Consider the following 25,003-nt stretch of genomic DNA (forward strand, 5'->3'; position numbering starts at 1 on the left):
ATCCAAATCGCGACGCACATTCAACTTCAGGACGCATTAGATGTCATTTCTGTTTCTTACTTTCTTCTGCCAATATAAGACATCATACACTGTGAAGCCCGACGTGCTAACCAGTCGACCACCGGGCCGCCTGCTCCAGATGTGTTGAATTAAATCCTCCTGTTGCATCCTTGCCTGCGCGTTCCCATAAATCTACATGATCTATACGAAGGGCGGACATCACAGAGGCTCACACGACTTTCTTTGACTGCGACGTCTCTTTGAGTTTGACACAATGACTCACTGAAATATGCATCACAGCAAACCAAAAAAAGGTTTGCTCAGTGCATTAGAAGACTGGCTGGGTGGTTGGGCGGGAGGAGGCATGGGGGTTAGGGGGGGTTGGGCAAGGATGAAGGACGAGCAGAAATAGCCATGCAAATTTGCCATGTGGTCCAAATTGTGCATTGACATTCCTCAGTTTCCAGCTTTATGTTCATTATGCAACTAATGCGAAACAGCTTCTTTCTGCAATTGCTAAGTATTGAACCGCTTTTCTCACAAAATATATTTTCAAAGTTGCTTATACTCACACCTCGGGACAATTTAGAGTGTTCAATCAGCCTGCCATGCATGTCTTTGGAATGTGGGAGGAAACCGGAGCACCCGGAGAAAACCCACGCAGTCCCGAGGAGAACGTGCAAACTCCACGCAGGAAGACCGGAGCTGGGATCGAATCTACGACCTCTTCACTGTGAGGTTGACGTGCTCACCATTGGTCCATCGGGTCGCCTAAATATATTCCAGTTCATAGTATTAAAGCAGTCCTGGATTACAACATCGGTTTCTTCAGTCCAAACTTCCATACATCCATTTTCCGATCCGCTTTATCCTCATAAGGGTTGTGGGGCGTGCTGGAGCCTATCCCAGACGTCTCTGGGCCTGGTCGGTACCTCAAGCACCAGGTCCGAAATGGGGCCTGGGCGTGGCCTTATATGCATCCCTCATGTTTCTTTAAACAAAGTCCAGGATGTTTGTTCACCCTTGTTGCAAGCTTCACGTGTCGGTTGTATTTTAGAAGAACAGAGTTTAAGTCTGAGTTTAAGGGCGGCCCGGTAGTCCAGTGGTTAGCACGTCGGCTTCACAGTGCAGAGGTACCGGGTTCAATTCCAGCTCTGGCCTTCCTGTGTGGAGTTTGCATGTTCTCCCCGGGCCTGCGTGGGTTTTCTCCGGGTGCTCCGGTTTCCTCCCACATTCCAAAAAAACATGCGTAGCAGGCTGATTGAACACTCTAAATTGTCCCGAGGTGTGAGTGTGAGCGTGGATGGTTGTTCGTCTCTGTGTGCCCTGTGATTGGCTGGCAACCGATTCAGGGTGTCCCCCGCCTACTGCCCGAAGACAGCTGGGATAGGCTCCCCCACCCCCCGCGACCCTAGTGAGGATCAAGCGGCTCGGAAGATGAATGAATGAATGAGTTCTGAGTTTACCGTGGTTGAAATCTCACACTGCAATAACCACGGCCTCCCCAGGGGTGCAGTTTCGTGTTCATCAGTGATGTCATGGTTGCGCTGTATTTCATCTCCCCACTATCGTAATTGCAAAGTTTTGTTTTTCTCTTGACTGAACACCGTTTGTTTCTTCTTACACAAGCATGTATTTTCACCTCATACTTAGTTCTGATCAAGCACATGCGAGCCGAAAGAGTTCAAGACGCACGATAAAGCTGACCATTTTTCCAAGGTTCCTCAGGTTGATTTTATACCCGTTTCTCTTTTTCTACTGCAATGCAGATTGTTTTCCTTCCACGAATAAGGCATGAGACAATACTGATTCCACTTTTTTTTACGATTGGGGTAGAATTGTCCGCCCAAATGCAGGCAAGCTGCTATTTACTGTCCCGCAATTACAGGAAAATAACATGTGTGTACATTTTACACCGCTGCACTGCTTACTTAAGGGTATGTGGTCAGAACATATCTGGCACATATACAGTGCAGTATTCAGAAGAGAACAACCTTTTTTTTTAATTCATTCTCCTTTTCCACAACATACAGTATGTTATATATGCCTTGGTAATAAAAAAAGAAGAAATAAATAAATATGTTAGGTTAATGGAAGAGTCAATATTGTGATTGTGTTTTTGGTTGTCCATTTGTGTATGTAAAATTGATTTATTTACAGGCATTCATGAAGAGGGGAAAAAAAATCTTTGTTTTAGTGCTGAAAATTTATTGTGAATGAATTTCTGATTCTTCTGAGAAGCGCAGAAATCCATATTTTTTTCCACTTTGGATTACAATTTCCATCCATTTTCTAATCCGTTTATCCTCACAAGGGTCGCGAGCATGCTGGAGGCTATCCCTGCTGTCATCGGGCAGCAGGCGGGGTACACCTGAACCGGTTGCCGGCCAATCGCTGGGCACACAGAGACGAACAACCATCCATGCTCACATTCACATTTATGGACAACTAGCTGGTTCGCCGCCCTCTGGGCGGCTCATCAGCTAGTTCCTGCGGAAGGCTGGTAAGGTGGGCCTTCGGCCCACAAAAGTGTTGTTGCTTGGTTCAACTTTTTGTTCATCTTCATTGTTTATCGCGAAAATAAAGAGATGTTTAGCTCTACTAAATGACTAACAATTTTATTGCAATGCTTGTGGGTAGACAACATTTTTTCGCTAAGATGCCCACGCGATCGTAGTGAGCCACTGCCTGAGCGGCGCGGTGGCGGCGCGCAGCGGCGCGGTGAAGTAGGTACGTTTTGAAAAGGGGACAGACGGAAGGACAGACCGCGTGCGGGACGACGCGCAATATATATATATAGATAGATAGATAAAGTGAATGTGGATTTGAATTTGAATTTTAAAATGACTTTACAAATTAGGCTTTATCGAGCCATGTGGAAATTCTGGGGGGCCATGAACCTTTATATCATTTCATTTGGACAAAGATTGACAACGTTTTTATTCTACTTTTTTTTTTTACTCAGAAGTTGTAAAAAATTGCTGGAAAAACGATGTTAACATCCCCCCCGCACCCCACCACACTCCTCTTCTGTGGCTGATCCCTTTTCTAAAAGGAGTGGGGCAGCAGCAGAGATGATTTTCATACAGGAATCAATTACGGGGTGGATTTCTGTTTCAATTACCCGATGGGCTTGTTTCCATGAGAGATGGCTCAGTATTCACTCAGACCTTGTGTGGTGGAAAATACAGTGAAAACACAAGCTTCTTTCATTTTTGGAATATGTTAAGAAGTTTACTTTTCCTGTGTGTGTTTATGCATGCTGGATTAAATACTCAGTGGACAGCATGTACACATATGTGAGGACACAGGGAGGTGTGTTTTCACTTATAATTCTCATCTGCTCAACTTTACCCTGCTTCTTAGATTGCCCTTCGAATCCATTGACTTTAACACTGTACTGGATTTTCCGGACTATAAATCACAGTTTTTTTTTCATAGTTCATACTCTGGAGCGATTTGTGTGTGAAATTATCAACAGATCATTACAGTGATGCCTCGCTTATCGTGGTTAATGGGGACCAGAACCCCCGCGAAAGAGGAAAATCAGTGAAGTAGGTACCGCCCCTGTACAGGTATACCCGGGCCTGCGTGGGTTTTCTCCGGGTACTCCGGTTTCCTCCCACATTCCAAAAACATGCATGGCAGGCTGATTGAAAACTCTAACTTGTCCCTAGGTGTGAATGTGAGCGCGGATGGTTGTTCGTCTCTGTGTGCCCTGCAATTGGCTGTCAACCGATTCAGGATGTCCCCCGCCTACTGCCTGAAGATTCATATATCCAGAACAACTTCACACTATGAACTGAACGCGTCATCATTTTCCAATAATAGTGGTGGGTTACTTAAAGCGTTTGCGAAGAGGACAAATGTGAGTTCAGTATTTTATGGTGCAGTAAATGAGCCAAAAGAGAGAAGTCAAAAGTCTGAGTCAGCTCCTGATGACAGTGATTTTGAAAAAAAGGATGCTTCAAATCAAATGTACGGCAAAAAAAAAAGAGTTGTGTAATGACATGTTCTAATGCGCTTATGGATATTATCATTCATCCAAGTCATTTGATTCTATGAGTATGGAATCGATTACTTTTCGACTGCTCTGTTTGTCGATGAAGACATTTTGCCTCCCACCCGAGTAGGCTTAATTGGTTCATGCAACAAGGCTCAGTTAGGACTGCGTGATCCTCAGTTGGTGTGGAAAACACGACCATTGACACTTTAATGCGCCTTTTCCATTAGCTCCGAACAGCCCCACAGCCGACCACTCCGCTGTGCCTTGTACGACACCACTCCGCCTCTTTTGCTTTATGCTTTCCCATCCAACAGGCGCGTGGCAGGATGGAGGGCGGGATCAACTGCACTGTGCACATCTGGCCGGGATGGTCCATTCTTCACTAACAAGCTCCATTTGTGTATTTTCTTTTCAACAGGAAAATGATATTATCTTTTATTTCCAATTTCATCAATTCGTTTTCTAGAAATCAATAAATAAAACTACGCCTTGAACAATGCCCTTTTCTGATGTCCCTCTCTTCTGTTTCAATTATTTAAATGTACAGTATGTTGTGTATATTCATAGGTGTTGGGAAAAAAAAAAAAAAAAAAAAACTTTTGTCATGGATTGGACCACGAATGGTTAATCTTTCTGTGTCTTTTTCGGGAGCACGATTGTGACATTTAGGTGATGATGACCTGTCAGTGTGTTGGCCACAGTACAATCATGAATCTGAACACACAAACACACACGCACACACACAATTTGCATGCGTGTGTGTGTGTGTGTGTGTGCGTGTGTTCATGCGTACGTGCACGCTCGTAGTGTCATCCTGACAAGCTCAATAATTTTTCCACCCTGTCAATGACGTTGTCAAGCCGCCAGGAGTAGACTAGGACCCAGGCCAAGCCTGGAGAGGCACGGCTCGTAAAAAAATAAAACAAAATACAACTACATTTATGAGAAAAAGCTGCCTAAAATCTGATCAGTTTACTGCGGGGTGGTTCTACCTCGTTACATTTATGACAGTATAATCATACTATGAAATAACCACAGTGAAATTTGACCGTGTAACATTGACTATTTTTTTTCACAACACGAACTGCCTTTTAAGTGCGCCTTAGAGTCCCCGCACCCACGCAAAAAAAGAGATATCTACAAAAAGCAAACGAAGTCTTCAGCACGAAACCAAACCAATTTTGTCATACCCACCAAAACACATGAACATACAAATTCCCTAAAAATGCCTTCTCATTTATCCATCCAAATTATCCCAACCGCTAATACTTCCAAGGGGTCACGGGCGGGCTGGAGTCTATCCCAGCCGTCTTTGGGCGGTTGCTGGCATTCTCATTTAGAGCAATTAAAAATCGAATCTAGATATGTCCTAAATTCCCCAACGAAACCGTCTCCCAATGAAACGTTCTGTGGCTTTAACCGTGGTCCCATGGTCGCGCCTCACACACTTAATTATCACCAAATTTGTTGGTTTCTTTCAACCCTCTTAAAATTTCTATCAGACCATAGTCAGACTCTACAGTCTGTTAACACACGACCTTTGCATACTGTGGGCATCTAATGTCAGTAAAGAATCACAAAGTCATGTGAAAATGTCATCATAGCTTCAAAGATTTGCACGAGCTACGTCAGGAACCAGGCCTGATTGTAGTTCTCCTCCTAGAGAGGCCAAAAATCATTTCTCTTTAAATCACCCACTTTATTCATACTGAACGAGAAATTAAGCAGCATGACTTAAAATCAAACAAACATTTTGCTCTTAGTCAATCCCATCTTCATTCTAAGACACAAGATGTGGTTCCAATTTGAGTCAAGATGGTGATTGAGGTTCTTGTCAACCATTTTTTTTTCTTCTTATGTCTGTTTACTTCTGTCCCGACTGTGTGCTTGTGTGTCGTTGTGCGTAAATATGTATGTTTATATGCTTGTGAACGTGCACAAAAAAAAAAAAATGATGTCACTTGTATGTAGTGTAAGGCGGCCCGGTAGTCCAGTGGTTAGCACGTGGGCTTCACAGTGCAGAGGTACCGGGTTCGATTCCAGCTCCGGCCTCCCTGTGTGGAGTTTGCATGTTCTCCCCGGGCCTGCGTGGGTTTTCCCCGGGTGCTCCGGTTTCCTCCCACATTCCAAAGACATGCGTGGCAGGCTGATTGGACACTCTAAATTGTCCAAATTGTGAGTGTGAGTGTGAGTGTGAGCGTGGATGGTTGTTCGTCTCTGTGTGCCCTGTGATTGGCTGGCAACCGATTCAGGGTGTCCCCCGCCTACTGCCCGGAGACGGCTGCGATAGGCTCCAGCACCCCCCGCGACCCTAGTGAGGATCAAGCGGTTCGGAAGATGAATGAATGAATGAATGAATATGTAGTGTAAATCATAATTGTACATGTTGGTGTTTCACACAAACTCAATTGGGATGCTCTTATTTAAAAAAAAAGAAAAGAAAAAAAAGAAATGTTGACTTGTATATGTTCCGTTGTCCTAAACACCTCCACTCGCTCTCGCTTGCTGCTGGAGGCATCCTGCAGTAAAAGTCTGCGGGGGTCTGAGACCACAGCAGAGCTCTGCCAAGCCATTGTAATTTTAAAACAACCACTGCATTCTTGACAGCGCACGGTCAACTTGGGAAAGTTACCCATAGTTCACAAGTTGCAAAAGTGTCTTGGAGGAAGGACGATTGGAGTTGTTCTCATCAACCTAATGGGTCATTCTATAAAATGACCAAACGTCGAGGATTGAGAAAACCCATGCAGCCATTAGGCTGCAAAGTTTTTAATAGTCTTACTGCATTGTCATGTCGCCATTTATGATGTGTGTCATCCTCTCAATGGACTTTAAGTTGATAAGTGCACAATCCAGATGCATAAAGTCATCAAATGTTCTGTTACTCTGCCAGTGTTTTAGCAAAATAACAACCCCCCCCTAAAAAAAAAACATGATCTCAGTTTTTTTTTCACTGTGATTGACTGGTTAGCAATGCAAAGGTCGCGGGTTTGATTCCAGGCGTCCTCCTTCCTGTGTGGAGTTTGCGTGTGCTCCCCATGCCTGTGTGGGTTTTCTCCGGGTGCTCCGGTTTCCTCCCACATTCGAAAACATGCGTGGTAGGTTAATTGATCACTCAAACTTGTTCATAGGTATGCCTGTGTGAAGTGTGAAGGTTGCTCGTCTATGTGTGCCCTGCGATTGGCTGGCAACCGGTTCAGGGTGTCCCCCGGCTACTGCCCAACGAGGGCCAGGATTGGCTCCAGCATGACCCATTTGAGGATAAGCAGATCCGATAATGTATGGATGAATCGGGGAGAAATATTACACACACCACAACTTATTCAAAATACAAGCCAAGATGACATTTTTGTGTCTGTGTTTGAGTAAACAAACAAAAAAAAAAACTGCATTCCTGTGTTGTACCTCCATATTTAGTGAGAGTGTTATTATCGACTCACAACAGCTTAATAAAGTACGAGGGGTAATTTTGCAGCTTGGTGACGAAGTGCTGCTGCCGCCAGCAATAATACATGTGATACTTTTACTGTCTGTCTGACGATTGCGGCTTTGGGAAAGCACGATTCACTTGCAATGTGGCCGCAACAACGTGTAACGTTTTCTACAGCTGGGTCGAAGTCTCAGAGTCGATGAAAGTGTCCAAAACCACAAGAAAAAGATGCCCGATACATCACTATTCGCTTGTTTTTTGTTTGTTTTGGGGGGGTTTGTATATAATTTTGAAAGGGTTGACTTGGACAATCGGGTGAAGAGAGGGGCGGAGCTGTTAATCAATCACCACCTGGTTGTGTGTTTGCTCGGGTGGTGGGGAAATTTGCCGGTCCAACATTGGCAAACCCAAACGCGTTGTGAGTTTGCGAGGAACGTCTGCCAGAATCCCCCGTCCGAAGGAGTTTCAATGCTCACCTCTGGGAGAACTTTACCTACTGTACGTCCCGGGGCAGGCGGGAGACAGGGAATCATATTCTGCGCCTTCATTGTCGGGGCTCCACTCAATTTAGCCGCCAGTGAACATTTTCACTTGGCTCTGTGGTGAAAACAGGTGCTCCCACGAACATCACTGAAGGCCCGAGACCTCCTTTAGTTGCTCACTGCACTGGATTTTGCGCATACTTTAGCTCAATGCGTCAGAGTCGTTTGTCTCACGATAGATAACAACTGGGATTTTCAGTCAAATGCCCTCTGTGGTAGTCACAATGAGCTGTGATGAGAAAAAAAAAGAATACTTTAGAGGGCTGGGAAACCAATTGATTAGCTGGAAATAATATTCCTGAGCTTCACAACGGATGGAAGAAGGAAACACAATCAAAGGCCTTGTCCTCTGCATTCATGATGAAAGTACATTCGGATTCGTCAGACCTTATTCATATCGTTGTTTGTCATAAAGAATCTTTTGGAGTGAGAGCACTTTGTGAGTGCGGAAACCTTGGCGACCTCTAGTTTAATTGCCACGACTGTAAAATAAGATTTGCCTCCAAAAAGAGCCGTTCTAATGACAAAAGCATTCTCTACCAGCGAATGTCCTCTTTCTTTCGGCATTTTGTTATGATTCTTGAAAGGCGCTTTGAAGTCAAGATGGCGCCCGAGTAGGCAGCCGTCAGCAAGTGCTCTCATGAGCCTTGCTTTTTTTGTTGTTCTTGTGTTTCTTTTGTCATTTTGTGTTTGTTGTTACGTCGTGTGGACTTGATGTGGACCTTTTTCAGCATTTTTTGGCCACGACATTCATCAAGGAGGAGACTCTGTGCTTGGTGGTTGCGCCTTCTCGGCAGCATGGGTATACCAGCACTGTTTTTGACTGGAGGAATGTCGGCGCCATTTGACTGTCGTTGCTGGACAGTCCCGCTTGTGTCTTGCGCCTGTAATGGGCAGCATTTTTCACAGCCCCGCTTTGTTCAGCGGAGAGATCGGTGCTGTTGAACGGTCTGTGGCTGGATGGATGGAGGTCTTGAGGAGCCGACGATGAGAAGAAAGGAGCGTTGGCGCGGAGTGCCGATGCGGATTTGGAGCTGGGAGTCGCGGCTTGGAGTTTGAAGCGGATTACGTGGGACAGGAGAAGTGAACTAATCTCTTTTCGTCAATGGATGCTACAGCTTTGTGTTTGCTTTCAAAACTTAGCTTGTAGCAGACGTGTGCACATTTTCAGCATGACGTCTCTGATCCACTGGAGAAAGGACACTTTGATCCTCTCCTCTTTCATCTATAACTGCTTCAGACAACAAAGTGTATGCAGAAAATTGGTGAAGATTGAACGACTGTCTGTGTCCTAGTTATTTTTGTTATTTTGACTTCAAAATGGCGCCGCGAGAGTGGCTGCCTTTCCAGCAGCTCCTATATTTTGTTGTTCTACTTCTTACTTTCAAAACTTTGCTGCTGTGAATTGGGAATTTCTCCATTGTGAGACGAATAAAGGTTTTTCTTTTCTTATCTTATAAATAAAATGTATTATTATTGTTGCATATGATGTCCAAAAAAAAAAAAAGGCAATCCAAGTGTGGAGTGTCCTGCTGGGTAGCTGCAATCTCCATGTCAATATAAAACAGGGTAAGGCACATGAAACGGCTCGATTCAGTGCGGCAATGGATGGCAAACAATTCGGAAAACATCATCATTTTGCAAACAATACATTTCATGCCTACAATGCAAAAATATTCTTTGTGTTTCCATTGGCAACACTGCTGACCGCTCCACATTAAATCATCAACACACAAAAGGATGTGTATCCTATAGGAAGAGGATACTTGTCTCAATGAAAGGGGAATGAAAACTGCTCAAAAATTGGTTTTACTTTTGACCTGCAGTGTTGAGGAGATGTCTGATTCCCATAATTGGTGTTCCTCAGAGCTACAACATACAGTCGTTATTTTTTTTGCCGATGTAGTGATCCTGACAGGAGAACATATTGCTTCAGTGATGGTTTGTACACGATACTAAAGGACTCCCCACATGCAATTTCATTTCATGCCACATACTGTAAATGTAAATTGACACAAGTTAACTCGCATTTCTTGGCAAAAACATGTGACACATTCAAAGAGTTTGGCTGGGTTATTTCTTCCTGCACTCCAGAAGTCAGACAAATTGAATTTCCAACTCAGGAAAAGACACCGCTGCGTTGCTCAAAGAAAATCAGTGTACCGCAACACATAAATCCGACATCACAGACGGCTATATCATATTCAACTATTGTATATATAAACTGTGTTTATCTGTGGCTACTTTTACCAATTCCTAATGTTTTGCATCAAAATTGATGTGTAGAAATGTTATCATATCCTGTTCCCATGTTAAGTATTTTTTAATATATATATATTTTTAATTCATACATTCACCAGAAAAATGTTGGTTTGTTGGCAGGATTTCGAACAGTTTTTTTCCCCCCACAATCAAAGCCAAAACATTTTTTTTTTCAGTTGAGTATACTATTTTGAAGCGGAATGTAGGTGGACTCGACTGCCTTTACAGTCAGCTCAAATATGCCAATTTTTAATTTTTCTAAGTTTTACATGTGTGTAAATCAAACAGTGCCGCACTATGAGCTAAAAGAGCAATGTTTCAGGACAATCGTCTAATGCATGGTGTCAAACTCAAAGCCCGGGGGCCAGATCTGGCCCACCACATAATTTTACGTGGCCTGCGAAAGCATATCAAATTCTCATTTCTAACAAATAAGAGTGATACTATCACCATTTTCTTGTTACCAAACTCCTCATTACAGTCACTTAAACAATAGGTGAATAAACCGTTATTTTTGACTTCTTTATATGGTTTCAGTCATAACCAAAAGAACCGGTTACTAAAATCAGGCCCGTGACAGAAATGAGTTTGACACCCTTGATCGAATGCAACCCAAGGAGTCATTTGTGATGTTAGAGAAGTGTTTAAATGTTGCGACACTGAGTGGGAGTTTTATGTGTTATAAAACAGAACTTCTTTTGGGATGTCTGATTTTCTCTGTCACACAGGAATGCACTGACATCCGTGGAGACGCGGGGGGTGGGGGGACTTCCAAGAGAGGAGAGGTACGAAATATCTCTCTCTCTCTCTCTCTCTCTCTCTCTCTCTCTCTCTCTCTCTCATTCACACACACACACACACACACACACACACACACACACACACACGCAGCTTGAGCCTGAGCTTTGTTTTGAAGACAAGACTTTAAACGTTACCACATGCTCCAAATCCAGCAGTGAATGAAAGACACACTGTATTTGTGTTCGTGTGTGTGTGTGTGTGTGTGTGTGTGTGTGTGTGTGTGCGTGTGTGTGCAAGCGCGCTTTTCCAGTCATTCTCACGTGGTTGTGTTTATGCATGGCAGAATATACAATATGTTTGCCTGTTTTCATCTACGTGCTGACGTGTATGGAAAGCAAGAGACAGCGGGCTGAAATTTTACTTTATCATACGACTGATTACTTGGCAGAAAACGGAAAAAAAAACAAATTCTCTTTCAAATGAATGTAAAGCGCACACACCTTCACCATGAGGTTACAAAGACATTATTAGAATGCGCACAACGATTATGTAAGAGGATTTACGGCCACTCCGACAATGTGTTTTCCAGGAACTAACTATCGTGGCTCAAATCTGTTGATTTCAGTATTCCTCAGTGGTCACACTATTTTCTGCACTTGTGTATAGGCCTGTGCATGTTTATTTGCAGTTTCACACACATTTGTATGAATGTAGAAGCAGCTCCTGACATTACCAAAAGAAACATTCATCTCCGTAAAGTGATGCAACCAATACCACTTGTCAGAAGCACAAAGAGAAAATCGCAAGCAGCATATTTGGGAGACTTCTTTTGTGCCATCCGAGTCCATTTTCCAGTCCAGTGATGGTATGAAAAGAACAAATGTGGTTTTGTTGAAGGCATCTTGCACGACTGGGATATACATTTCAATGTATTCTTTCTAAAAGTGGGGTGATATGATTTATGAGCTCCTTGAAAGTGCATACATCAATGTGGTGAAATGAAAATGGAGTGTGGGGGAAAAATTACTGGAGATTATTCACTGGTGGTCCAATGTGGCCCAAGACTTTATTAAAAAAAATAATAATACCGGTAATTAAAAAAAAGAAAGAAACCATCCAAATTGTGTACTGATGGTCGTGGTAAAAACCTAGATCACTGCAGTCCAGTCTAATGATGAGGGTAAAATTGTCCATTTTGGACCGGGCGGCTCATCAGCTAGTTCCTGCGGAAGGCTGGTAAGGTGGGCCTTCGGCCCACAAAAGTGTTGTTGCTTGGTTCAACTTTTTGTTCATCTTCATTGCTTATCGCAAAAATAAAGAGATGTTTAGCTCTACTAAATAACTAACAATTTCATTGCAATGCTTGTGGGTAGACAAAATGTTTTCGCTAAGATGCCCGCGCGATCGTAGTGAGCCACTGCCTGAGCGGCGCAGTGGCGGCGCGCAGCGGCGCGGTGAAGTAGGTATGTTTTGAAAAGGGACAGACGGAAGGACAGACCGCGTGCGGGACGACGCGCAATATATATATAGATTATTCTGGTTGGTGGCCTAACATAAATCCATTCATCCATCCATCCATTTTCTAAACCGTTGTATCCTCACAAGGGTCGTGCTGGAGCCTATTCCAGCTGTCTTCAGGAAGTAGGTGCGGGGACACCCTGAACTGGTTGCCAGCCAATTGCAGGGTACACAGAGACGAACAACCATTCGCACTCACACTTGCACATCGGGACAATTTAGAGTGATCAATCACCCTGTCATGCATGTGTTCGGAATGTGGGAGGAAACCGGAGTACCCGGAGAAAACCCACTCAGGCCCCGGGAAAACATGCAAACTCCACACAGGGAGCTGTGTGGAGGTTGCTGGAATCAAACCATGAACCTCTGCATTGTGAGGTGGACGCGGTAACCACTTAAACACCGGGCTGCCTAACATAAATCCATGCATCCATTTTCCGAACGGCTCTTCTTCAGTAGGGTCACAATCAAAGTGGAATAAGTCTGCAGTAGCCACATAAATGATTTGCGAGCTGGGTTTAGTGATTTTTTTTTTTTCGAGTTCACCCATCCATCCATCAATGCTTTACTTTTATTGAAGATCCGGAGCCGTATCATAGTGTATTCTGAATTTGAACAATAACACAAACATAAGGTATTCATCCATCCATCCATTTTCCAAACCGCTTGATCCTCACTAGGGTCGCGGGGGGTGCTGGAGCCTATCCCAGCCGTCTTCGGGCAGTAGGCGGGGGACACCCTGAATCGGTTGCCAGCCAATCGCAGGGCACACAGAGACGAACAACCATTCGCACTCACACTCACACCGAGGGACAATTTAAAGCGCCCAATCAGCCTGCCATGCATGTTTTTGGAATGTGGGAGGAAACCGGAGCACCCGGAGAAAACCCACGCAGGCCCGGGGAGAACATGCAAACTGCACACAGGGAGGCCGGAGCTGGAATCGAACCCGGTACCTCTGCACTGTGAAGCCCACGTGCTAACCACTGGACTGGGCCGCCTAACATAAGGTATTTAAAAAAAAAAAAAAAGCTTGTGCGATCTGCACTTGCAATATTCTCGACAATATTTGATTTGAATATCAGCGAATTCATTTTATCTTGGCAAGGTCGTTCCGCGCCAAGGGTTCTGCGGCGGTTGTTGATGCTTCTTGTACTGAAGCAGAAATGCGATTTTAGTCATGCGAGCAATAAAAACCTTGTGTGTGTCTTCTCTCTTTCATCTTATCACACATTCCCTTTGATGGCTCTCCGGCGTGTGAGACTGCTGGCAGAAAGTAATAACAAAAGCTGTTTTGTACCATTCTCACAAATCTGATTCAAGGTTGCGCACAAACTGACATTCGCTTCACAAAGTACCTTCATACGCTCTGTAAATAGTCGCTGAACATGTCGCATTAGACTGACGAATCCGGTGGGGGAGTTTGTATTAGAAATCTGCTTCGAGTTAGGCAAGGCAAAAAGGGCATATTAATTCCCACCACATTTTGAGAGATCTCTTCAAAGATTAGATGGTCTTTTACTTTTCGATCCCGGAATGTCCAAGTCCACATTTTAGGGATGGATATTTGCTTATCTGTATTGTACATTGAATATGGGGAAACGGCTTTTTATAGACGTTTTAACACTTGTACACCAGACTGTTGGAAACAGTTGAAACGGCTACGGGTGAGTGTTTTCGTCTGACAAACACATTTTCGCCAAAGGTTTGTCGACGTGACATTTCAACGAGATTAAAACACATTGACTTTGAGAGCTGGTTTGCCACTCTTAAGTGACAGCAGAGACTTGCTGCAGCGTTTGTCTTTTGACTTCTGCCTGTCTGCTGTGTTTTACAAGCTTGCTGCATTCTGGCTGCTTCCTTTTTCTCACAGCAGGCCACTGGCCCTGCGAGGGGAATCAAAGAGTCTTGCACACTTCATTATATAACCACACCACCACAGACCAATATTTTCTTTTCTTTTTCAACCCAGAGGCTGCCACCTATGGGACAGGCAGCATATGAGTACAGTATAGACAGTGAACGTTTGTGCTCTAACTGACTGCACTAGTTTCTGAAGTCTGTCAGTTAATTACTGTGATCAGTGATGGTGTGTTAGTTAGTTAGTTAGTTAGTTAGTTAGTTAGTTAGTTAGTTAGTTAGTTAGTTAGTTAGTTACATCAATGAGTAAACTTGTTAATTATTGTAATTACTGGCAATGGAAGTTAGTTAGTTAGTTAGTTAGTTAGTTAGTTAGTCAGTCGGTGTGTTTGTTATTTAGTTAGTGTATGTATTAGTTATCTTCACTAAAGTCAAGAGAGGTTAGTTAGTTCGTTTGTTAATTGTTAATTAATTAGTTGGTTAGTTAGTTAGTTAGTAAACGTGTTAATTATTGTAATTACTGGCAATGGAAGTTAGTTAGTTAGTTAGTTAGTTAGTTAGTCAGTCCGTGTGGTTGTTATTTAGTTAGTGTATGTATTAATTATCTTCACTGAAGTCAAGAGAAGTTAGTTAGTTAGTTAGTTCGTTAGTTAGTTAGTTAGTTGGTTAGTTATGTATGCATGGTAAGAAATGTCAAATTGAGTTATTTCACAATGGGTTAGTTGGTTAGTTAATTAGTTAGTTAGTTAGTTAGTTAGTTAGTTAGTTAGTTAGTTAGTTAGTTAGTTAGTTAGCCAACTAACTAACTAGCTAACTAACTAACTAACTAACTAGCTAACTAACTAACTAACTAGCTAACTATCTTAACTAAAGTCAAAGTAAGTTCGTTGGTACGTTTGTTGCTTATCTTAACTAAAGTCAAAATAAGTTAGTTAGTTGGTTAGTTACTTCATTCCATCCATCCATCCATTTTCTGATCCCGTTTATCCTTACAAGGGTCGCAGGGCGTGCTGCAGCCCACCCCAGGCGGCTTCGGGCAGTAGGCCGGGGACATCCTGAACCGGTTGCCAGCCAATCGCAGGGCACACAGAGACGAACAACCATCCGCGCTCACGCTCACACTGAGGGACAATTTAGAATGTTCAATGTTCAGCCTGCCATGCATGTTTTTTGGAATGTGGGAGGCAATCGGAGTACCCGGAGAAAACCCACGCAGGCACGGGCAGAACATGCAAACTCCACACAGGAAGGCGAGAGCCATAATCGAATCCATGACCTCTGCACTGTGAGGTCGACACGCCAACTACTGGACCGCCCCTACTTAGTTGATTCTCATAACTTAAATCAAAATAAGTTAGTCAGTACACTTGTTGCTTATCTTAACTGAAGTCATAATAAGTAGTTAGTTAGTTAGTTGTCATTTTCATAACCTTTTCCCTCATATCATAACGTATACAATTCTGGATGGGTACACAAACCAAAAGCCAAAGATTCAGAGTTTTTTGACCATACATTGTTTGAGTTCCAAAGGTCCACTGTACTTTATCTGCGCAGAAGCATGCCTGTATGCATGTGCATGGGGGAGTATTCTGGCCCCAGACATCAACCTGAGAGGACACATCCTCCCCCACACTCTCCATCCCTCATCCTTGTAGATGAAAAAAAAAAACCAGTTAAATCTCCTGACTGCACCCTGCGCCCTGTCGACGATCGTTTTGAAGGGCCATCTGTCTTGAGGACGGAGAGTAATGTCTTCTTTTTTGGACAAAGAAATAAAACAACCAACATAAAGATATTTCCCCAGTGAGAAAGGACCATTTGAAGATTGCCCTCCCCCCAATCCCCAATATTTTCATGCATAGAACTTTGTAAAAAAAAAAAAAGAAATTTGTAATAATATTGCCGGGCAATCTCAGTTTTTTGTTTTTTTAATGTGAACAGCATGAGCTTGCATCATCGCACCTCTGGCAAATTCAACAACTGCTCCAGCAAATGTGATTTATAGTGCGCAATTGCTGAAACACACACAAACCACAGTCAGTAAACGCACAATTAAACTGTCCATCCAGCCATCCATTTTCTGTCCCGCTTATCCTGTTCAGGATGCGAGGAGCTACAACCTATCCCAGCTAACTTTGTTGAAAAGGAAAACTAACCAAGAGAGATGGACAACCATTACCATGCCAGACAACAATAACATGCCACAAACTTATCCTCATTTCACTGCCTAACTTACGACATCCAACCAAGTGAGAAGTCGTCCTTGTTTTGGAAAATGTGTCACAAGTTGGCCAAGTTGCGTAATACTACCGCAACACTGAGTTTTCCCAACATGACTTGGCACATGGGCTGGGTAAGCTGTCATTTTCAAGCCGGAATTCAGTGCATCCGCCTCCAGGATTTGAAATTTCTGGCTCTCATTGTTCGTTTCCTGTTTGCCTGTCTCTTCAGAATTTTGGCCACTTGAGAACAAGTTGCCCCAATACCCTAACTCCTTCCTGAGCACGATGGTTAAAAAAAAATATGACAGGTTGTAAGAGAAGAAAATACTGCAAGAAACAGATTTTTTTTTTATATATAATTGTTGGCTGAGGTGTCAAAAAGGATACAATGAATACATAGGCGTGTGTGTGCGTGCGTGTGTGTGTGTCTGTGTGTGTGTAGGCGTGTGTGTGTGTGTGTATGTTTGCATATGCACAGTGACCCTGATAAACTAACCTGCAATTGGCTGCTTTCCTGGATGCATGCAAGACAGAACAGTTGACTCGCTCCACACCACCTGGATAACCCCGACAAGTTACGCCTGTCCTCGAATGCCACAGCACGGCGCACCTCAAAAAATAATCTTCAAGTCTCTTCAGATTCAAATTTTATGTTAAGAGTGTTCCAATCCCATCTGCGTGACATCACCCGAGGTACTATGTTCATCTTTTTTTTAAATTGTTCAACGTTATAAAAGATTTATTTCTTGTGATTCAGATTGTGCAAACTGATTCATTTCGTTGGATTGAAAGGAAAATTGCATTGTATTTAAAACGAAAGACATATCTTGTTTTTTTTTATTATTAATTTATAATAAATCAGACTTTCAAGATAAAAATTCATGAAAGTTGAACATCCCCAAAATTTACATGTAGCCATATATTAACGTTTTCATGTGTGTGTGTGCGCACAAGCACCTATGTGCGTAATGGCACAATATCCTTGAGTCAAGGCGTTGGTATGTACAACTAAGAAGCTTCAATCATTATTACGCAACTGTCCCAGCGGAGACAGCGTGCGCACACTCCAGCACATCAACACGTGCCCCTATTGGCTCGTCGTGTCAGATGACACACATAGACACTCAGCGCACATGCACATACAGTACATGCTGATCAAGTTATGAGATAAGTAAAGTTGAACACATGTTGGCTGTACCCGCCAATTTTTTAAAAGTCAATATCCTGCACTAACCCGAGACAATGACAATGACCTAATCGGGACTGGATCCGGGAACCGACGGTATAATACGCATGGCGGGCCAAACGTTGGCAATGTCACTCTGTCAAGAAACACTAAGTACAGACATGTGTAGCAACAGCTTTGCTTTTCTGAATTTGAGACGGGTGACTGCACTGGATGCAATTGCAGTACAGTAACTCTGGAGAAGCGTTGTAAGCGCCAACTCGACAATGACACTGTTGTCTTCTTTGTTGAAGTCTTAACATATGGCCAGACTGCATAGAAGCTTCCCGTGTTCACTATTGGGATAAAGTATATCAATAAACAAGATTAACAAGACAGTCAAATGCAGGCCATATTAAAAAAAATGCATGCACCACAACTTCCACAAGCATCATTTGAATAAGCTTGTACAATTAGTTTTTGACAGTGTTATTTATTTCCTCCCTTCCTTTTCATTTGAATCCTGTCGCCCACTTAAAAAAATTTAAAAATTCTTTCCACAATAAAATGAGTTGGCATGTCTCAATTGCACGCCCAAGACATTCAATATTGGGAGAAGCCATTCTAGCCAATGACCATCTTGAAGAAAGTCAGCATTGGAAAAGGCACAATCAAGGTAGGCAAGACAGTGGAAGCTAATTATAAAATAAACACAATAAAAAGATACGATCATAAAATGAGACGAGTCATAAATGAACAATTAAAGCATTTTCGTCATCATGCAAATACCCAACGCTTGAAAGTTTTCACTGGTTGGAGGTTCCATGTGTGGACTTGGACTCAGGAATAAGAACCCATAGGTTTGGGATAATTATTGGGCACTCTGTGCATTGACAGTTCGCTGGCTCAGACGATGGGTAATGAGTCATAATATACTGTACATGCACGCTTCTTACAATTTCAAAGTATCTGTCTCAAACCCAACTCTAAAGGCATGCGTGCAGCTGCTCTGCACAGTCGAGCTGGCCAGCGTCATGCCGAATGAATCACACTCTCGGATGCTCTCTGGTCTTTCGCGTGAAGATTACGTCTTCAAACCCCTGCGCATAAATTGAACCGTAGAAAGAAGCCACACATGATAGCTCATTCATCTCATGTAATGCTGACATAACAGTTACGGAACGATGGTGCTGACGTATTGCAGGAGTGGCTCAGTCTGCAAGCAATAACTGGCTTCCATTAGTTTTTGATTGTGGCCTACAGTGTACAGTAGGTGTATAAAGAACAACATACCATAAGCAATTATGGTGTAGCCTGTCGGCCATGAAGCTGCAAATGCTGTATTTCCAAAACGCATGTGGTGGTGGAAAAGTCAAACATAAATGTGACCACTGTGTCCAGTCACACGCGAGACGTTTCAAGTACGATGCACATGGTACACATTTGAGTGACCTGAAGTGAAATGGGAGTCAGAATTGTTTAAAGTGTCAGATCAAACAGCTGGTTAAGTCATAAGCCAAGTGAAGAAACACCTTCAACTTTTACCCAGTCAAGATGGTGACAGAAGACAGTTTTCATGGAAATAATTGTTGCAAAAGTAGGTGAAACCCTGTATGTATGTGTGTGTGTGTGTGTGTGTGTGTGTGTGTGTGTGTGTGTGTGTGTGTGTGTGCACTGTAAAAAATTACTGTAGAATGTTTGTACAATCACAACAGAATAATATTGCAAGCATTAATTTTTTTTTCTGATATGTATTGCGATAGCTCCTTAACTCATTCACTCCCAAAGACGTTTTTAAACGTCTTTTCATACTTGGTCCAGAATTGGCTGATACTGAATGAGTTTTTTAAAAAAGTCATTAGGATTCAATTGTATTGATTAATCTTATTACTGGTGGCGCGGTGATCGGTTGTTAGCGCGTCAACCTCGTGGGTTTGATTCGGGCTTCAGCCTTCCTATGTGGAGTTTGCATGTTCTCCCCATGACTGTGTGGGTTTTCTCTGGGTATTCTTCCTCCCACATTCCAAAAACATGTGTGGCAGGCTGATTGAACAGTGAGAGTGAGTGTGAGCGCGAATGGTTGTTCGTCTGTGTGTGCCCTGCGATTGTCTGCCAACCGGTTCAGGGTGTCCCTCGCCGACTGCCCGAGGATGGCTGGGATGGGCTCCAGCACCCCCCGTGACTCTTGTGAGAATGAAGCGGATCGGAAAATGAATGAATTAATGAATTAATCTTATTTTGGGTATCAATGCAAAATTTCCAGTGCTATTTATAGGTAGGATAAAGCTCTAGCTTCAGACTTAATTCTAATTGTAGACTTGATCTGACATAGAAAAATATAGCTCTTAGCCCGGCCGACTGCTCACGTTGTCTCTGTAAATATACCTTTTTTTCTTACATAATGAAACTTCTTGTTTAACCACCAGTGTGAAAATAGATCTCATTCATAGTGGTTCTCCTTGAGGTTTGCCATTCCTCCCACTGGGGTTTGGAGATTTTCTTTGCTGAGAAGGACAGGCGGACACCCAAGGACAGGTCGATTGTGATTTTTCTCATATCAAATATATCTGGAATTGCTGTTTCCACACGTGCTCGTTCCAGCGTGGGATTGGTTCCCACTCAGTGACAGTGTGAATGTGGCTCTGTCTGGTCGTTTGTCTCTATATGTGCCCTGTGACTGACAGTTCAGGGGTTATCCCGCCTTTCGCCCAGTCAGCTTCGATAGGCTCCAGCAATTCCCGCGACCTTCTTCTGGATAAGATCGTGTTTAAAATTGATGGATGGATGGATAGATGGTGATTCAGTTGCGATTTCAAATACTGTACTGAAGTGGAAATTCATTTATGCATTTTTTTTCCGGAAATGATTGGTCAAGCGTCTTTGTACCGATTTTTTCTGGTAACGACATCTGCTGCAAAGTTTGCATAAAATCAAGAGTTTTTTTCAGTCTGTGAGTTTGTGTGTGTGCGTGTGTTTCAATGTGTGTGTGTGTGTGTGTGTGCGTGTGTGTGTGTGTGTGTGTGTGTGTGTGTGTGTGTAGAGAAGGTGATAAAGTGAGGGAAGTCGAAGTATAACAAGACAGCTGGTGTGATCAACAGCAGGTGCCCGAAGATAAATAAGAGTTCCTTTATTTTTCTTTTTATTAAAAAAAAGTAAATGACTAAACAAAAAGTTGCAGTCTGCCATCGTACTGCACATATTTGCAGTTGCAAATAATTTATGTTGGTTCATCAAACTAGTGAATTGAAAATAGCCTGACGTTTAATTATACAACCTGAAAAACTGAAAAAGATCAAAACAATAATCAGCATGATCATCATAAAACGAGAGTGCAGATTTGCTTTGTCATATGAAGTCAGTAAGCAAGGATCTTAATACCTAAAAGGAGGTCATACTTATTCAAACATTCACATATGTCATCTATAACAAACTTAGTGCATAAAGTACCAGAAAGCTGCAAATGCGCTGACCACGGACTGACCGTCCAAATAGTCTCCCTGATAGCGTGTCTGGCAACACGAAACTGAAAGATTTATTTATAGCTACATTACAAATTTCCATGTTAGTTTCCACCATGCTTGCCAAAGACTCTGGAAACACATGATCACTAAAGTGTCAAATGTTGTGCTTATCAACACAAATGACAACACACACACACACACACAAACACACGAACACACACACACATCTGTGGTAGCCTGTAAAATGGAGAGACAGATACTGTCCCAAACACACACACACGAACACACACACACATCTGTGGTAGCCTGTAAAATAGAGAAACAGATACTGTCCTAAAATAATTGTAATATCTCATAGGTATGGACGGATTAGCGTGAATATATACTATGTGATGGTATTTTTAACTAATATCCATTATAGGTGTTAACCTGGGGGGACCGAGCCTTCTCTGTCGCCGCCCCCACCCTCTGGAACGCTCTACCACAACACATCCGCAACTGTACTGACCTCCAATCCTTCAAATCATCCCTAAAAACTCACCTGTTCCGCTATGCTTTTAATACCTTTTAATCTTTTTTACCAATTTTTCTTTTGTTCATCCAAATGAACTTTTGTAAATTATGTATGCTTGTTTTAAATGCACATTTTTATCCTGTGTTTTTATGCTCTTGTAAAGTGTCTTTGAGTGAGATGAAAAGCGCTTTCAAATAAAATGTATTATTATTATTATTATTATTAATCAGGTGCTGAAAAAGGACTCATTCAGCCAGTGTGATACTGCATCACACTCATTGCATCACTGACCAACAACTCAAAGCCCATTACTTTATTTTGTATACATCTGTTGATCATTCCAAAACAAACTACATTCCCATGACTTCCCAACCCTCATTGGAGGTATAAAATGATTTACATTAACTGATTACGCTGAGGCCTATTGGCATGAAGACCTTAAGCTACGGTCGCAATCACAGTAGCATTCTCCCAAGAGATCAAAGCCTTGGGACACAACAGTAGCTCAGAATGAATATTTCAGTGTAGCCAGTAATTTAATAAACAGTATGAATGAATCACTGGTGTTAGGCAAAACCCCTTGCCACTTTTCCACTGTACAACCAGGCCTTGCGGTTTTTCCATTTCAAAATACGGTAGTAGTGCGGGAAACCGAGAAGACCACATTAATAGTAAATGCATCGGTCGGAGTAAGACAAACAAACACCAAGTCAAAACGTGGTTCAACTCAGGATGTGTTGACCAGGGTAAGGAAAGCAAGCATTCATCTACCAGGGACAATTTATTTGTGTCTTTTCACACATACTTGGTCAATAAAGATGTTCTTATTCTAATTCCAAAATAAGGCCAGCAACAAAATCGGGCCTTGGTGGCAAAGTGGAGACTGGAGGGTATAATATTGTAGCGTGTAAGGCGAAGGCAAAGGAAACGTGAACGTTAAGAGTGTGTGATGAGCCTGGCAATGACCCAAAAATTTTTTTTTAAAATGGCGATGAGCATTGCACCCAATGGAAAAATGCTGGGAACACTCAAGAAGAAAACAAAGTTGGTTTGTGGTTAAAATAAGCGAACCTTTACTTGTCTCACAATGATGAAATTCGCAATTTACAGCAGCACAATTCTGAAAGCATGTCTGCTTCAAATTCAAGAGATCATCCATTCCAAATCATGCAAGTTATACTAATTGAGGACTCTGAATTACGCAACAATAACGTGTCTCTATTTATCAATAAATTGTCTACATCTGTCTTGTGATTGACTGGAGACAATCCAGCGTGTCCCCCGCATTATGCCCCACGTCAGCTGGGAGAGGCTCTAATGATGAAAAAGAAAATATCAAAACAAAAGTAATATATAGATACGCCTGTGGTCCTAATACTTTTTGTCCATATAGTATGAACCGCAGAGATGATGCTTAGAGTCGACTTGTAAATAACATGTTTCATTAATCCATGCTACCACCTAGCGGTGAAATCAAGAACTACTCAGTCCAACTTAATATTTACAGTTGAGCACTGACTACGTTTGTCACAAACATGAGGTTACATAACTCTGAGCACCTCCTCCAGACACATAACATAGAGACACCAGCATAGCAAGTCTACCCACTACGGCAAACCACGAAACACAATGAAATCTCTCTGAATACATTTATGTGTGTGTCTGAGTGTGGGAGTGAGACAGACAGAGAGAGAGAGAGAAATTCCATGTAAAGTATCCACCCTGGCCTATCATACTCAATACCACTGTTCCTAATGAAGTGGGCAACTGGAAGAAGATCGAAGGATCAAGCGACACGCTGTGTTCTTCTAACTGAACGACCACACTACATGTGTTTACCATATGGAATTTCCACAAATCCCTTTCATGTACCAGAAGTTGATTTAGCTTCAGAATTTTTTTTAAATATCAAATTATCCTTTGTATAAACGCAAACAGATTCATATGTATCCTTAGGTTAACAGGATCTTTGAATTATGCACTGCAATTCAGTAATGCGAAATTTACCTTGCTTGACTCGAATTACAAGCAACAGTTTTCTCGCGTCGTAGCCATGTGTCAGTTGCAAGGTTATCATAGTTAACCAAAAAGCTACAAAATAAGAAAACTAATTGAAACTACAACCTAAGTTTATAAAAGTAAGAAAAACTAACTGTAATAATTGCACAAACGTCCTTCGTTTTCATCTTTGCTCATTAATATGATACCTGAGCTTCAGTGGCGGGCCGTGCATTTCAACCTTAGGCTTTCAGTGACGTCACATACATTAACACAATATAGGCTCGTAAGGCAGCACTTAATTTCAGGAGCATTTAAAACAACATCAAGTATGCATTCACAATTAAGAGCAGGAAACTAAATTTACAGATATTGTCAAAAATAAAAATATTTTTAAAATACTAAATAAAATGCCACCTAAATTACGCTGTGTGGTCATGAACAAGTCTGTCCAATAAATTGCGCAATGTCGCAGTTTCATATAAGACACCAAACACACAATAAAAAAACAAACTATTTTTTGAAAATAAAATTAACGGATCATTTGCATTTTGAGAATAGGCTATACAACAGCAAATACCGGTAACTGAAAATGTTGAGCAGCTGAGATCGAACGAATTTTAGTGCACGAAGCTGACTACAATGTGCCATTATAAATTGCAGGTGAGCTGATTAATTTGATACATTTTTGTATCTGTCATTTTAATTCGTGACCATTAATACTAACGAAATAAAATAACAAGAAGAAATGTAAAATAAAATTCACTTACTCACCAATGTAGTGCCTGTTCACTGAGCTGCAGATCTACGCGAGTGTCCACAAACGTTTTTAAACGCACCGTAGCTTGTAAGTGCCCAGCCATGCTCTGATGTTTCCTTGCTGCTTTGGTAAAACAACTTAAATTGGTAAATCCAGTGGAAGGTCCGTCTTGAAAATTGTGTGGAAAGTAGTTCTGCAACCAGATCAACGTCTTTTCCTTCGGTCATTTTGGGTCAAAATGCAGCAACGGCTCCCTCTAGCAGGTGCTAATCCAATCACCGAACGCACGTCCAGTGTCGACTAAACCCTTCCAGCTGGCCCTGGTATGCAGACTCGTGATCTGATTGGCTATTGCAAGCTGACTGTGCCCGTGGCCCCGAGCAAGTGTAGTTTATCTGGCAACACAAGCTATCTGAAATATGATTGGTTAAAAACTCTACCGTAATAAGAAAGTTATTTATTAAAAATAACATTGAAAGCCATTCGACTGAGTAGAAATAATATGACGTAAAGAATACAGAGAA

General features: G+C 42.3%; 1 long non-coding RNA gene across 1 annotated transcript; it reads left to right on the forward strand.

Annotated features, from left to right (window-relative positions):
• The first annotated feature begins 967 nt into the window (after positions 1-967).
• Positions 968-6,137, forward strand: LOC127591689 (uncharacterized). Its single transcript, XR_007959931.1, has 2 exons — positions 968-1,133; positions 6,031-6,137. It is a non-coding gene; the product is annotated as an uncharacterized LOC127591689 (long non-coding RNA).
• The last annotated feature ends 18,866 nt before the right edge of the window (positions 6,138-25,003 follow it).

This window comes from Hippocampus zosterae, chromosome 2 (genome assembly GCF_025434085.1).
Source record: "Hippocampus zosterae strain Florida chromosome 2, ASM2543408v3, whole genome shotgun sequence".
In the NCBI taxonomy this organism is placed as follows: domain Eukaryota; kingdom Metazoa; phylum Chordata; class Actinopteri; order Syngnathiformes; family Syngnathidae; genus Hippocampus; species Hippocampus zosterae.